Source organism: Capricornis sumatraensis, chromosome 5 (genome assembly GCF_032405125.1).
Source record: "Capricornis sumatraensis isolate serow.1 chromosome 5, serow.2, whole genome shotgun sequence".
Classification (NCBI taxonomy): Eukaryota; Metazoa; Chordata; class Mammalia; order Artiodactyla; family Bovidae; genus Capricornis; species Capricornis sumatraensis.
This window is the reverse complement of record NC_091073.1, coordinates 63,642,425-63,655,528: the sequence shown is the minus strand read 5'-3', so window position 1 is coordinate 63,655,528 and position 13,104 is coordinate 63,642,425.

Here is a 13,104-nt window from a genome sequence, read left to right as displayed (position 1 = left end):
TTTATTGATGTATATTCATGTTGTTTCCAAGTTTTTGCCACTAGAAATCATTCTAAATAAGCTTCATTCTATAATAAACCCTTACTTTCTATTGGGTAGATTCATATAGTTGGGTCAAAAATATATGCCTTTTAACTACAGAAGATATCTGATCACATACTGAATTCACATTCACACAAGTCATGAATGAAGAGGGCTGATTTTCAAAGTTTGGTTAATCTTACAGATTTTTTTAAGTCATCATGAATACACTCATTTTATTTGACCTCTAGTTATATTGTGCTTATTTTCATATGATAGTCTACTAGGTAACATTATGCCTGTTTTTATTCTTAGCCAATTAAGAAAAAAAATCTATTTTTTTAATGTTTTAATTGTCCATTTGTACAAAGTTAAAACTATGGTGGTCAATAACCTTTTCTTCAATATTATTATATCTTTGAAGACTCCTACAAGACTTAATAACTGGATAATCTCTAAGAGACAAAAGATTAATTTCAGCCAATGAAATTCTCTGGATCCATGTCACCCAATAGAATTTTCTGCTCTGATGGAAAGGTTCTGTATCTATGCTCTCTGGTATGGAAGCCCTGAGTCCCATGTGACTGCTGAGCACTTGAAATGGAGCTAATATGGCTGAGGAACTACAAACATAATTTTAATTAATTTTAATTCATTTAAGTTTGAATATAAATAGCCACATGGGGCTAGTGGCTTCTTTAATGGAGAAGGAAGTCTAAAGTTCTTTTATGTGTTTAGAGTTGATTCTCTTAGGGGTGGGGGGAGGTGTGATTTTTAAACTTGACAGTTAATATACATGGACATGGTCATTTTGGCACAAATAACCGCTTGTATATGTTACTGAAGAACTGGTGAGAGTGACTCACAGTCCTTTAAGTTGATCCATTTGGGCTTGTCTAGTGAATCAGTCCGAGAAGGCAATGGCACCCCACTCCAGTACTCTTGCCTGGAAAATCCCTTGGGCGGAGGAGCCTGGTAGGCTACAGTCCATGGGGTCGCTAAGAGTCGGACACGATTGAAGCGACTTAGCAGCAGCAGCAGCAGTGAATCAGTTCTCTTGCAATCAGACTTATCATTTAGATGCTCATTAGTCAAAAATAGTAAATGAGTCTGTTCAACTGAAATTGAATTGGTCAGCTATGGGGAAATGCCTCTATAACATTGCTATTGCATTTTGGCACTATTTTGTTAAGATATTTTTACAAGGTATGCATCCTTAAATCAATAGTATGCATGTTTATATAATGTCTTGTAGCATTTTTTTTTTCCTATTTTATAGAAGGAAATATTTTCTTTTATCTAAGTTATGACTCATGTGACTTTAGTCAGCACTGGCATTTTGGCATTTTTTTAAAAGGTAAGTTTAATAAAAATAAAGTATTCTACTATTCACCCTGAATTTTGAATTTCCTATAATTAGCACTTGAAATGATTTTTTTTCTCCTTCTTTCTCTCTCTCTCTTATGATATCAGTCTGATCTAATGACTGAGTCTCATCTAATCATGAGCTTTCAAAACAAATACTTCGAAGGAGTGCTTTTATCTCCTATTTTTTCTTTGCAGAAAGAAAAGTTCTGTTATTGGCACAAATTGCTTTGACAGTTTCTAAAACTTACCAGTTTCATATGCAAATATTGATGGCTTGAGTAGCAGAGAGTGTAATCCTATTATAGTCTCAAATTTATCTGAGTTTTTAGAAATGCTGATTAGCCTTGGTAATCACCTGGCTTCTTTCTCAGATACTATTAGTATCTGTGGTGGTTTCACATCCTTTCATGTGAGACAACATGATTTTGGCTACAGCTGCTTCCAGTGTTCTCTTCTGTCAGAGAAGTATCACAGCATAATCCCTTTTACTTCTGAGTTTTAGTTTTAATAATAGAATATCTAGATAGATTTTTTTTGTTGTTCTACATCTCTTAAATTAAAAAGATTACTATTTGAAAATTGAATCCATATTGAAACTTAATTGTTTGCAGTTCATTTACCATTTAAATCATAAATGTATTTCTGTCTTAACTCTAGTTTTACATATAGGTAATGGAGTCGTGTGATGTTTTCAAGTGCTCATATCCACTTAATATGTTTAAGGTGAACTGGAGATGAGAACACATGTAAATGCCCAACCAAGATTATTCTACACTTCCATAAAAGATAAAAGTATGGGTTTAGCTGTCATTTTCCCAAGTAAGCTACGTTTGTTTTAATCTGTAAAAATCCAACAAATAAACTATAATGATATGTTAGTATTATAATTGTTCCTGTTGCAACAATTAAATAAGGTATGTTATCCACCAGTGGTTACTATATGTCAGTCAATATACCCAGCATTGTAGAGCCACTGATACATGGTACTTCTTTTATTTCCCTTTCCTGTCAATTTCATTCTGATAAGATGTAGTCATACTATCCATACTTTATTCACAAAACACTTTAACAATATGCAGTAAGCCCAAGCAGTGGAAAAGGCTTTTCAGATCAAGTTTACATGAATTTGAGCCTCAGTGATATCAAAACCTTACAACATAACCATCAGTTCAGTTCAGTTCAGTCACTCAGTCATGTCTGACTCTTTGCAACCCCATGGACTGCAACACACCAGGCCTCCCTGTCCATCACCAACTCCCAGAGTTTACCGAAACTCATGTCCTTTGGGTCAGTGATGCCATCCAACCATCTCATCCTCTATCATCCCCTTCTCCTCCCGCCTTCAATCTTTCCCAGCATCAGGGTCTTTTCAAATGAGTCAACTCTTCGCATTAGGTGGCCAAAATATTGGAGTTTCAGCTTCAACATCAATCCTTCCAATGAATACTCAGGACTGATCTCCTTTAGAATGGACTGGTTGGATCTCCTTGCAAGTCCAAGGGACTCTCAAAAGTCTTCTCCAACACCACAGTTCAAAAGCATCAATTCTTTGGTGTTCAGCTTTCTTTATAGTCCAACTCTCACATCCATACATGCCTACTGGAATAACCATAGCCTTGAGGGACCTTTGTTGGCAACAACATAACAATAGTAAAACCAAAAATGTATGAATCATGTTAAGTAGAAAGTTTAAATAAAACTAAATGTTATCTGACTGTTTACAAATATAAAATAAATGACCCCTTTAGTTATTTCAGTGTAACTTAGAATGTCTTAAGATTACTATAAATTCTGATTAAACATTGATTAAGAAAGCTTTAGATATTCTAAGTCAGAAGGATAAGGGAAATAATATAATTATTACAGCTTTGAATACAGCCTTTGTGCTGATAATGGGTCATGCAGGATTACGGCTGACTACAAATGATTGACTCTCCTTCTATCAGTGAAGTAGTGAAGGGTTACTTCACTACTTCCTTAACAAATAAAGCATGGTAGTGGTAACACCATGACAGATCTGGCTTAGCTTTTAGCAGGACAGACTTCTCTCTTGGAGCCCTAGGGTACCATGTAGGAAGACCAATGACCCTGCTAAAGAGTCCACATGGAGAGACTCTGAAGTTTACATGGAGAAAGAAAGTGATCCAGTTGAGACCAATCTTCTAGCCATCTACACCAATAAAACAAAAATCTAGGTAAAGTTATCTTGGACCCTCTAGATTTACACATCCACCACCTGAATGCCATAGACTGGCCCCCAGGAATGTCATGCAGACCAGAAAAATCACTAATCTGAGCCCTGCTCAAATCCCTAATCCACAAAATCATGAAATATACTAACTTGTTTTAGATCACTAAATTATAGGGTAACTAGTTACACTATAATAGATAACAAAAGAAAAAAAGGGAAGGAAAAAAATTTTTATCAATTACCATGACAAAGACAACTATTTGATTAGTTTTATATGTATTAACTGTTAAACTAGTAATCCTAAACTAGTGTATGCAAACTTTTTTTGTTTGCATATATTAACAGACCAACAGTTTGATTAATATGTGTAAATAATCTTGGTAATAATTATTGGTCTTTGCTATTTTATTGTATAGAAGTAAACTGTATAAAAAATCAAGAGGGGACACAGGAAAATTGGTTATTTATAGAGGCAGTTTATTGTATTTATAGAAAAGAACTAGGTTCCTATCAAAAGATCTGAGATAAAAGATCTACTCTGCCATTCATTAGCTGGAGACTTTGATCAAGTCACTATCTTTGTGGGTTTTAAATTCTCCTTCTGTAACATCAACTCAGTAGACTGTCTCTCCAGAGCTTGCTACAATCTCCTTGAAAAATCTTTAAGCCCCTGCTGTGCCAGTGTCGTATATTCTTTCATGAGATGGTCAGTCAGGTGTGGCCACAAGAGAGGACACAGGACAGATGCAAAAAACACATTTCTTATACTCACAGGTCCCAGAGTGACAGAGTCATGAAGGGGCCTCTCGAGGGGAGCACCATGGGAGCTGGTTCAGCCAGGTAGGTCAGGAGCTGAGAGAGAGTCAGGACCTGAGGGCTAGTGAGGGTCAGGGCAGAGTACTCAGCAAAAAGTGCCAGAGGATTTCATCAGTGTGTTTGGATGTCACTAGGTACAGTCAGGGGAGGGCAGGAAGGGGAACTTCTTATCATGGCAGGGGTCAGCCTTAGCATACTAGTGTACTGGGTCACCTGGGAGGGGTGCTCATTGCCTATTTAGGGGGCTGCTGAGGCAACAAGAAAATAGAGTTCTAAACTTTATTTATTTATTTTTAATTTAAATTTATTTATTTTAATTGGAAGCTTGTTACTTTACAATATTGTATTGGTTTTGCCATACATCAACATGAATCCACCACGGGTGTACACATGTTCCCAATCCTGAACCCCCACCCACCTCCCTCCCCATCCCATCCCTCTGGGTCATCCCAGTGCACCAGCCCCAAGCATCCTGTATCCTGCATCGAACCTGGACTGGCCATTAGTTTCTTATATGATATTATACATGTTTCAGTGACATTCTTCCAAATCATCCCACCCTCTCCCTCTGCCACAGAGTCCAAAGGCTGTTCTATACATCTGTGTCTCTTTTGCTGTCTCGCATACAGGGTTATCATTACCACCTTTCTAAATTCCATATATATGCATTTGTATACTGTATTGGCGTTCTTCTTTCTGGCTTACTTCACTCTGTATAATCGGCACCAGTTTCATCCACTTCATTAGAACTGATTCAAATGTATTCTTTTTAATGGCTGAGTAATTTTCTATTGTGTATATGTATCTCAGCCTTCCTGCCTCTAGAATTGAGAGCAATACGTTTATAATATTGTTTACAGGCTACTTGGTCTATGGTGTTTTATTATATCAGCCCAAACAGACTAAGATGGGTTGCAAATATTTTAACAAATCACAACTAAATTTGCACAACTAGGAGATCTGAGAGCAGATAACTTTCTTCCCTACCACTAAGTTGTATAGTTTTGTAAACATTTATGGCTGTCCTAAATATTTCATTCTCATAAAATAACCCATGATAGTTTCCCAGTAAGAACTGCCTTTAGGAGAAGGAGTTGATACATACAGCTTGATTCTCAGGTACTGGATTGTCAAGTAACTGGTGTACTTAGGAGAATGCTTACCTATACATTATTTATCACAGAGGCTATACTTTCTTATGCCTCATGGTGAGCAATCAAATATATAAATAATAGGTATTTTTCCATTAATTTGATTCCTTCCTTAGAGTTTCCATACCTTAACTGAGACAGATTCAAATTATAAAATAATATTAAAGACAATTCACAATATAGAGTTAGCTATGGAAACTTTCTAACTTAATTGAGTTCCCTAAGCATGTGAATTTTAGGGGGCACATTATTACTGCTTGTGGGTTTTACCTTTAGATTCAAGTAAATTGCTTACATTGTGTGGTTCACTGTAGCATTTTCTGTCTCCTTGCTTTCATTTAAGGTGACACTTTGATCAAAGGTGACAAAGCATGAAATTATGGCCGGCTGTAAAAATGTCACATGCTATTTCAAGGTCCTCCTGCGGTTGGAAAATTTCCTGATTATCAGGATACACCATGGGAATTAAAATTCAGTGCGCCTGACATTACAGCATGTTTTAACAAGAGCACAATTATATTCCTACCCTGTTCCAATATAGAGTTGCCTAGTCAGAATTGTCAGACAACTCCATGGGGAATAGGAACTGTCACCAAGCATCAGCTCACACAGGAGGGTAAAATGAAGTCAATGGTTTCTTCCTTTATGAAAATCACTAATTGTACTTTCTTTGAAAATATGTGCTCCTATGCCTGGAGCAAGCCCTGAGAATGTAAAAATTTCAGTCTATTTTCAAGTTTTATGGCAAAATCCTTTATGTAATAAGAACTGTTAGCTATTTTCTCCTCTGTAAAATGAAAAAAAAATACTAGGACATATGTAGCAACTGTCACAATTGTGAAAAATAAGACATTTTGAAAATATGTCTGCAAAATTACCAGATTTATTTTTATGGAGAAAGAAAAAATGTCCTTTGTGGGCCTCAATTTTATTGAAAAATACTGATTGAGCACCTACTTCATACCAGGTTATTTGCTAAGCTCTGGGGGTACAAGAAATGCATAAATAAATTTTCTCCCTTCGTAGAACTTACAGGCTAGCAGAAGAGACAAAAATGCAAGTAAAATTAATTTCCTAGTCAGAAGGAAAACAAAGATGAGAAATAATTATAACTCAAAGATGATAAGGCTGTCTTATAACATGAGTTCAAAGTGCTTCAGTTCAGTTCAGTTCAGTTGCTCAGCTGTGTCCAACTCTTTGTGACCCCATGAATCACAGCACGCCAGGCCTCCCTGTCCATCACCAGCTGCCGGAGTTTACCCAAACTCATGTCCGTTGAGTTGGTGACGCCATCCAACCATCTCATCCTCTGCCGTCCCCTTCTCCTCCTGCCCCCAACCCCTCCCAGCATCGGGGTCTTTTCCAATGAGTCAACTCTTTGCATGAGGTGGCCAAAGTAATGGGAGTTTCAGCTTTAGCATCAGTCCTTCCAATGAACACCCAGGACTGATCTTTAGGATGGACTGGTTGGATCTCCTTGCAGTCCAAGGGACTCTCAAGAGTCTTCTCCAACACCACAGTTCAAAACTATCAATTCTTTGGCACTCAGCTTTCTTCACAGTCCAACTCTCACATCCATACATGACCACTGGAAAAACCATAGCCTTGACTAGCTGGACCTTTGTTGGCAAAGTAAGGTCTCTGCTTTTCAATATGCTATTTAGGATGGTCATAACTTTTCTTCCAAGGAGCAAGTGTCTTTTAATTTCATGGCTGCAGTCACCATCTGCAGTGATTTTGGAGCCCCAAAAAATAAAGTCTGACACTGTTTCCACAGTTTCCCCATCTATTTCCCATGAAGTGATGGGACTGGATGCCATGATCTTTGTTTTCTGAATGTTGAGCTTTAAGCCAACTTTTTCACTCTCCTCTCACTTTCATCAAGAGGCTTTTTAGTTCTTCTTCACTTTCTGCCATAAGGGTGGTGTCACCTGCATATCTGAGGTTACTGATATTTCTCCCAGCAATCTTGATTCCAGCTTATGCTTCTTCCAGTGCAATGTTTCTCATAATGTAGTCTGCATATAACGCCAACTGAAGAAAACTGAAGTCTTCCAAAACAGCAATCATTCCTTGAACTTTCATTGTTATAAGAAGGTAAAAATACTAATTTAGCAATTTATAATAGTTTTCTGATTAATGTATATCTTCCTTCTGAATTCAGGAACCAGTAAATACTTTAAACGTGTTTAACATTGTGAAAAACGTTTAAACTTTAGTTTAAAAGAGGGCTTTTATAAAATGCTAGTTTTTATGGATGTTTGTTTTTTGCACCTAAAAAGTAATTAGAATTCTAACATAACCAGAAGACACAAAGTAATGGTACAGTTAAGGAAAAGGAAAAAATAGTTTCGAGGAGCTGTCTTAGTAGCTCCATGGTAGGAAGAAGCAGGTGTGCTGAAGGGGTGTCTGAGCTTCTATTTTACGTCTGTGAGAGTAACTTTAAATTCATCTACATCAGATTCTGAGCATCAGCAAATGACTTACTTGAAGAAAAGGTCATCCTGCTGAAAATATTTTGTGTGCTTCATTTTTTTCCTCACTGCACTAATGCTATAAGAAGGTGTTCCCATTTCTATGTCAGGCAAGAGCAGTTTAATCCAATTGCAGATCTGACCCACATCTATAGCTTTTTGATTCCTCTGAAACTCATGGTCCCACTCATTTTTGTAATTAGAACACCAAGTATTCTAGTGTACTGCCTTTTACCTCTTTGGTGTTTCTCTTCCCACCATCTGGCTGACCTAAAAAATATCTCAATATGTGAACTTAACTAATGACTGCTAATCAAGGGTGATAGACCTCTTGTCTTCTGTGTGTTGTCAATCCGTCTTTTGTGAATTCTTCTTACTCAGCACCACTTGGTCTGTGGGGTACGTCCAGATACCCCTTCCAAAGTGAACAATAAATTGTTACATATGGCCCCTCCTGCAACCAAAATATTTTTTTAAAAAGGCACAATGTCCAGTGTCCTCTTTAGATTCTGAAGGCAATGTTTTGCTTATTTGGGTGTGCTATTCTGGCTCATTTACTTTTGACCAGAAAAGTTGCTAGTTTTAAGTGGGGCCAGAACAGAAGGCTTTACAACAGGTCCAGGCTGTGGTGCAAGCTGTTCTACCACTTAGGCATAAGATCTAGCAGATCCAGTAGCACTTGAAGCATCACTGGCAGAGACGGATGCTGTTTGGATCCTCTGACAGACAGGCGCAAAGGAGCCTGCCTGAAGTCTGATCAAGAAGAGAGTTAGAGGATGTGGTCAGTGTGGCTACAATTTTTCAAATTTGTTCATCATACAAAGAATCTGTTTTTGGTTTTATTTGATTTTTCTGTTGTTTCCCTGTTTCCATGTAATTAACCTCTGATTTTTACTTTGATCTTCTGCCTAATTTTGGTTTAATTATTTTTCCTACTTTTTAAAGGTAAATGTTAGATTATTTCTTCAAGACCTTTATAATTTCTCAAAATAGGCATTTAAAACCATATATTTCCCTCCAAGAATTGATATATCTGACCCCCAAAATTTTCATTTGTTGCTATTTTCACTCAGTTAAAATATATTTAAAGTTCCCTTGAGTGCATGCCTGCTAAGTCTTCCAGTCTTGTCCAGCTCTTTGTGAACCCATGGACTGTAGCCCACTGGGCTCCTTTGTCAATAGGATTATCCAGGCAAGAATACTGGAGTGGATTTGCCATGCCCTCCTCCAAGGGATCTTCTCAACCCAAGGATAGAATCAGAGTGTCTTAGGTCTCTTGCATTGCAAGGTGAATTCTTAAACCACAGGACCACCAGGGCAAACCCCTCTATGCTCTTAATTTTCTTAGATTTTACTCCATGTTCTTTGTTAGATTCATATATGTTAATAGCATTATATTTTCCTGATATATTGATCCATTTATTATTATGAAATGTTCTCTTTGTCTCTAATAATATCTTTTGTCTTATACTCTGTTCTGATATTAATCTATCCATTTCACCTCTTTAATGTTTGGTTACTGATTGCATGATGCAATTTCTTCCATCCTTTTACTTTTAATTTACCTATCTTTGAAGCTATAGTCTTATAGACAGGCTATATTTGTATATTGTTCTTTAATCCAGTCTAGCAATATGTTTGGACTAGGATTTTAATCTATCCATACTTAGTGTTATTGCTGATTGGATTAACCTTTGTCATTTTGCTATATTATTTTTAATGTGTCGAGTCTTTTTTTCTCTATTTTTTCTTTCTACTGTTTTCGTGATTATAAATTTTTTTTACTGTATCATTTTCTCTGTTTTTCTTAGCACTTTTTAAAAGTTATTTTCTTAGTTGTTGCTATAGAGATTAGAGTTAAAATTTTAATTTATCATAGTTAACTTCAGGTTAATACTTTGTTAATTCTGGATATAAATAGCAACACTTCTCAAGCATGGCTTTACTCTTTTCCTTCTTTTATACTAATATTTTCACTTATATTTCATTTATGTGTGTAATAAATCCGGCAATATAACGTTTTGGCCATTGGCATTTGCAACAATATTTTCTTTAGCTATTTAAGAAGAAATGGAAAAATACATTTGTGGTTTATATTTATCCATGTTTTTGCCATCTACAATGCTCTTTATTTTTTCTTGTAGATCTGAGTTATCATCTGATGTCACATATCTTAAGACTGAAAAACTTTAATATATTTTAAGGCATTGCCAGTAGGAATGAATTCACTTAATCTTTGTTTATCACTGAATGTCTTTATTTTCCTTTATTTTTGATGGGAGTTTTATTACATATACATTCTTGGTTGACAGGTTTTCATTTTTTCCCTTAGCACTCTGGAAAACACATCTTGTTGCCTTCTGGATTCCATTGTTTCTGATGAGAAACAAGCCATTAATCATGTTGTTGTTTCCTTGTATATAATTAGTCATTTTTCTCTCGCTGCTTTCAATTTATTTTTATATTTGTCTTTTAGCAGTCTGCCTATTACGTGCTCAGATGTAAATCTCTCTTTGTCCCATGTGAAGTATTTTCAGCTTCTTGGCTCTGTATAGTTTTCTCTCCTTTACTTCTGGGACTCCTGTTACCTACGTGTTGATATGTTTCATGTCATTCCATAGGTTTTTAAAACTCTATTCTCCTTTCTGTCTTCAGACTGGATAAATTAAGTAGATTCATCTTCAAGTTTGATGATTATCTCTTCTGCTATTTAAAATATGATGTTGGGCTAATCTATTTGCATATTGGTTATAGTACTTTTTGATTTTAGGTTATCCATTTGGTTCCTTTTAAAGTTTCTATTTCCTTATGAGATTCCTTTAAGTGTTGATTCATTGAACATATAAAACCTTAAAGTATGTCTTCTGTTAATTATGGAACATATAATGTGTTCTTTAAAGTCTTGGTTATAGCAATATCTGCACCCATTCAGAAACAGTTTCTATTGACTGCTTTATTCTTGAGTAGGTCACATATTCTGTTTCTTTGTATGCCTCATGGTCTTTTGTTGAAAATTGGACATGTTAGGTCTTGTACATACCATAGATTCTGCAGTAGTTGATATCTTTGCTCAGTTATTATATTTTATCTTTTTCAACCCCCTTGAATTCCTGGGGTTGCTCCTTTCTCCATGTACCCCATTGGTCAGCCAATGCTTGATTAGTGTTTGTGCTTGAATATTGCGATCCCATAGATTTCTACCATATGCAGATTGATGTGTTCAGTTAGGGACCATATGTAAAGTTCAGATAGCTTTCAAGTCTTTTGGCATTTGCCTTTAACCATAACCCCTTGGGGCTCCCCTGCCTGTTTGCTTAGTGTGCTAGTAAGCCCAGTATGAATTGAGTTTAATTTTTTTAACTCAAGTTTTAATTTAATAATTAAGAGTTTATAAACGTTTCACTCTTATAATGCTCTTGTATTCCTATGATTTCCCTGTAAATTAAGTGGCAGGTCCATTGATAAGCTCAATTGGGACTAAATTCAAAGACAGCCGAGCTGAAGTCTTTTCTTGTGTATTTTTTATTGAACGTTCTACTTTACTGACATCGCCCTTCATCTCGTGCTTTGCACCTCTGCCACAGGTCATGGCAGCACTTCCCATGCAGTGAAGCTCCTACTCTACATGGCCAGCACCAACCTGGGAGTGGGTATGAGACCAGGCTCTTGGGAAAAAAATGGATTTTATTTAGTTTTTTGGAAGCTTTTCATAAATAGTCTTTTCCATTTATTGCTAGTAGTTTTCAGAGTGATTTTTGCCCAGTTTTAGTTTTTGTAGGGGATGAAAATAATTTACCAATTTTGTATTCTTTCATATTCATATTTTTAAATAAATATTGAGTGGGGATAAATAGTAATCCAGTGTATTTATAACTTACTATAAGCAAACTATAATTAATCCAGTACAAACCTGGAGTAGAAATAATTTACAGTTCTATAAATAAAAGTTAATAAAAGAATCTAAATGAGATATGTAAAAGCTATGTGACAGTGTGCTGCTTTAAATGAATGGGAAAAGGGTAGTTTATTTAATAAATCATGGTGGTATAATTGGACATCTACCTAGAATAAACAAAATATTGTCTTGTCTACCAAGTATGAATTACATCATAAAATACTAAATTTCAACGAATCAAAGAGTTAAAAGTCAGTAATTTGAAAATAATAATAATAATAATAGCAGAAAACTATAGCTGAAGGGGGTGAGTAAGATTTTTCTTAAGCAAGACTAGAAACACAAAAGCTTCAAATGAAAACAAAATACCTGGGTGGTGGGGGTTTGGGGGATGAGGGGAGAAGCCCAATGACACTCTTAGGAAAAAAAATTGGTAATAAAAAGACCCAATTTGGCACTATTCAAAATGTATCCTTTTTTCTCTAAACAAATATGCAGGTGATTCACCTCTCAAACACAGATCCTTAGTGTATTAGTCAAGACAAATTGTTTTAATGACAAAATTCCATAATCATCAAAAAATATTAGTGACTTCTATAATTAAAAATTATAAGATGAGAGGTGCTTTTAAGCAAGACAGGTACCTGGTATGGATATAATTCCCTCAGAACTATGTCTCTCTTTTTCCATTTTTGTCTGTACTTTTTGGCTTTACATTTTTTTTTCCTCAGGCAGGCTTTCCTATGTGGGCAGGAATTGACTAGCATGTTTTTCCAGTACCCAGGAGCATCAGGAGGAGAGAAATTCTCTCCGAGCATCCATAGCAGTTCCAAAACTGATGTTAACTCCACTGCTTGAGTTATATGCCCACCCCTGGACCAAGTGCAGGATCCAAGGATACAGCTTATCACTGTTGGCCCTCCCAACTAGGTGAGTTGGAAACCTTTTAATTAACAACTCCTGCATATGGGGCCAGTATCGGTATGACAGCAAACTAGTGGTCTATTCAAAGGAGAAAGAATAACTAACTCACTCTGCTGTACACTTGAAACTAATACAACATTGTAAATCAACCATACTCCAATGAAAATTTCAAAGAAAGGAGAGAGAGGACAGCCAAGCAAGGATAACAAGTCCATAGGGGGCATGTTTGCATGTTGGTACAAGTTTTCTGGTATCCCCATTTTT